Source organism: Pteropus vampyrus, unplaced genomic scaffold, assembly GCF_000151845.1.
Source record: "Pteropus vampyrus isolate Shadow unplaced genomic scaffold, Pvam_2.0 Scaffold2, whole genome shotgun sequence".
Taxonomy (NCBI): domain Eukaryota; kingdom Metazoa; phylum Chordata; class Mammalia; order Chiroptera; family Pteropodidae; genus Pteropus; species Pteropus vampyrus.
The window spans coordinates 17,358,193-17,362,687 of NW_011888783.1; positions in this window are offsets into that span (position 1 = coordinate 17,358,193).

Below are 4,495 nucleotides of genomic sequence, written 5' to 3' on the forward strand. Positions count from 1 at the left end.
GTTTAGAAGAGACCCGGGCTGAGTATGACAAATAGTGGCCAGGAATTTAGGCACTTTGTGTACAGTTTCCCTTCCCCACTCCACAAGACCTCCTTGGAGACAGCTTAAACATCCAGTTGAGTCAGGCCAAGCTGATTCATCAACTCAATTCAAGAACCTACCCAAAAGTGGCCCCCACCAGAGTGGAGAATACCTTGGCCAGAAGAATTTCAGTTATGGTGCCACCCTGCACTGCCTATGACATGTGCACAGCTCTGCCCCTGGGCTAAGGTATAATTTGAAGAAAAATAGGTGACATAGTCCTTATTTCTGAGGTACTGTGCTGATGAACAGAGACTTGAAGGCAGCCTTATCTCCAAAATGGAGCATGGAGGTCTAAATCCTAATCCCAAATCCATACTTATTTCATGAGAAACCTTGGACACACCACTTCCCTGTTATCCTATTTCCATCCTTATAAAGTAGGTTAGGCTGACTCTTCTCTGATCCTATTCCATATGACATACAACATAGACACATCTGACTGAGTTGCTATGTTTAATTAAAGTTGGGCTTTTAAAAAAAAATTAAGAGAAACTGTATGATATTTGCTACGCAAAATTCTTGGTTTATGGACCATGTTAGAGGTCATAAAGTTTTTGTGCTAACAGAGACCTTAGAGATCACATAGAAAACAATCTCCTTGGTAATGTAGAGTTGAGGAAACTGAGGCCCATAAAGAAGTAGGGGCAGAATCAGGATCATATTAGGAGTCTCCCTAATCTCATTAAGTATTTTCCCCAGCAGATCGGATCAGCATGCAAGTGGCATGTTCTTTTTCTCAGCAACCACCCAACACGCTAGAATTCACAGGGCTCTGTAGAACTCAACCATGGAAGTTACATTTGCCCAGAAATCCTAAAGTTGTAGAGCAAACACCATGATGGTGACCATGCATTATGTTCCACCAAAGTTGGATCCTGTCTGCTTTAACAGGGCACGATGGTCATTGCCACCTGGGCCCCACATGAGGGCTTGCAATCTTCCTGGTTTTATACTACTTCTAATCCCCGGGGTTTGGATGAGAAGAAACTAAGAGAAAGTACACCATGTACGCACAGGGAGAAGCTCTACCCTGGATTGTGTCGGTCTATCTACGTGAGCTCCCCCTAGGAAGTCAAACAAGTCAAATCGACTTACTCTAATGACTTGAATCATACTGGCTTGAGTGTGAAACCAGCTGCATTTTTCATAAGTAAATGAAATTATTCTAAGTAAAACAATATTTTTAAAAAGTTAAAATATGAGTCACATGCTCACTATTGAACAAAGAAACTTAGACAATAGAAATGTATAAAACAGAAAGTGACATTTTCCATCCGTCCAATACCACTCCCCTGAAATAATCATTGTTAACAGTTTGGTTTACATCCTCCCTTTTATGCATGTAGGAACATGTTTATAAATATTTGACTTTTGAAGTTTGACTAATGTTAAAAAAAACTCCTTATTAAAGATCATAGGTCAAAAAGAAAGATCATAGGTCAAACTCCCACTTAATAATGTATTAAGCCCTACTCTGGGGATCCTAAAAGCAAACAAAATATGTATGGAAGAGGCCAACCTGGCTTGTTGTGACTAGTTTTGGCAGGTTTGACATGCAAATAAGTCAAATCTGGTAATTTAAAAATATCACTCCAGCTCTTATTAGAGTTAATAATAAGAACTATGAACCTGAAATTATTTTCCAGTGCTATTCTGCTGAGATTTCAAGTATAGGAAGGGTTTCAAGCATAGAAAAGGTCTATTTAATACTGAATGATATCTTATTTAACACTAATTAAAATTTTACTTAGCACAATCTCTGTAGTGTTCTATGTTCTCTGGCAATTTCTTTCTGTTACAAGAATAACTACGGCCAGGACGACATTCTCCTGATACTTGGGGAGGTAGTTATAATTTGGTCTGATCTGAAGAAACATTCCCTCCAGTCTCACTATGACTAAGGCAAGTGCACGCCCGAATACCTGAGGGTTGTGCCTGCACTTGCCACAGTTGAGGCAATGTAACCTCAGGTGCTATTTACCTGAAGTGCTCCCAAGCCGCTGAGCACCTGACAGCTGCTCAAGAAGAAGGGACACCTGTAATTGGGAAAGAATAGTAGGCCCCCCATGGAAAGCATTCACCCCGTATGGGCCTATAATTAGAATCGGATAACACCCTGCAAGCTGATTGCTGGCCCTCATGGTCTCAGACAAGCTATTAGTTTTCATTTAGTCCCTTGTAGCTGAATAGGACCCATGTGGGTGAGGTACAGAATGTGTGTATTTAGCACAAGTACTTGATGGGGCTCTGGGCATTGCAGTCTGAGATACCAATGAGTCCTGGTTAGCCAGAGAAGAAAAAAGATAAAGCCTAAATGATCGTCAGAGCAAACCAAAAGCTGAGCAATTCGTGTGAATAGTCCTCACTTTTCTTCTCAATTAGGCACAACTTCGACCTCTAATCGAAACTTCACCACTGTTTTCTCTGTGCTGCTGGAGTGCTGTTCGCTGACTCAATTTCATCTGCAGAACAGGGTTAGCAATGCCTATCTCCAAAGGAGGATCAGTTGTTGCATCTTCAAGATGGGTGTTGAAAATATAGATCGATGGTCACAAAATCTCATTCACAACAATAAAAAAAAAAAAATTGCCCAATTTCTTCTGTTATCCTGGAATTTTTTTTAAAAGTCCATTACTACTTGAAATAAACTAGGGCATTGTTTCTCAAACTGAAATTCACAAGTTCTGAAAGAATTTTTTAATTTGGGATTTGCCTTTGGATTATGAGCTCAGAAAAGTGATTTAAGAGTGGTCTGGACCATTGGATGATGACCTTGTAACCAAACACTGTCTTGAGTTCAGCATCTGCATTTGTGTTTCCAAAAGACTGGTGTTAAACTTTCAATGTTGTATAAAACACTGTACACACACTGTATACAAGGTAATGTACTAAACTGATTGCACAAGCAGTTTAGATAAAAACTCAACTGTAAAAAGTAACAATAACAGCAGTGACAACAATGAAGCCTCAAATAATGGTCCATCATATCAAGATAGAAAGAATCAAGTCAACTAGTGAAGTATAAACAACTAAACACATCTTCCTTTTATTAAACTCAACATCAGCAATTTAGTTTCCATAAATAGCATCCGTTGCTCATCTGAATTTACTGGTTTTATAATTATGGATATTTAATTGATAAATATGTTGGTATTTTGATACCTGGGCAGCAAGTCCTACATTTTTATTCTACTTTTTCAGAATTTTTCTAGATATGCTCACGTGGATTTTTTTTCACATGAACATTAGAATATTTTTGTCAAATTTTCTCTAACAACTCTTTGGCATTTTCATTACAGGAATGTGTCAAAAATCAGAGCTTAATCTGAATGGAGTAATTTATTAATAATACTGTGTCTTTACTAGTAGAAATATAGAACATAGTAGAAATATAGAAATATACTAGAAGTTTCTTCATGAAATCAAATCAAATCCTCTTGTACATGTCTGAAAAAAGAAAACTGTTTTTTTCTACATATGTATCTAATATATTTCTATTCCTACTGTGTTTTATGTTTTGTGTGTGTCTACATCTTATTGTAAATGGGGTCTGTATCTTTAGTGTGTTTTTCATTTATTGCCTGAATATAGGGACAGTATTGATCCGCATAATTATTTTGTAACTGATCCCCCTAAACACTCATTAGTTCTGATAACTGAATACTTCAATTCTTTTCACCTGAATGCCCTGAATGGCAGATGCCATTTTAAATGATGTTATTAACTTAAAATTTCTTTAAATCACTTATTTTGTCAATATTTACATTTGATTCCTAACTATGGTATTTGTTGAAATATAAGTAAATTTGAAGATACAATTTCATTAATAAAATTGATTCTTTAGGATGATATGCAATGCATATTTTCTAGTATGTTCATTCCAATTCGATAATCACAGTTTTTCGGTTGCTTCCCTTGGTTTAGACAGTCTTTAATTAATAAACAGTCTTTTAATTTTTAAATAAGAATTTTTATCTCCTTTTAAATATGGATCTCTCATATAATATCTTATTATAAAACAGCGATGTAATAGGTTTTTAACCTTTACATCACACTTTATTTAGTCGGATGCCTTACATTAATTTTTAATTTAGTGATAACATTATATAATAGCACACTGTTTCGTATTTCCAAACTGTGACAGGTCAGAAGGAAAACCTGGTTGCTAATCTGCTGTGCTTGTGCCATGTCAAACTCTGGTTTTTTTGAGCAGTAGAGTTTTGGCATTTTTGTTCTGCTTGCTCACTGCTTTGACCCAAGGAAATGAGTTGGATGAGTGCCCTTCTTTTTTATTCAGAGATGCCATAGATTAATTTTAAAGACTTCCTTTCATCTACATAACAGAATGGGTTCAGATAGCCTTTTAAGCTATTATCTGCAGTTTGGAACTTTGTGCTGGAAAGTCACAGCA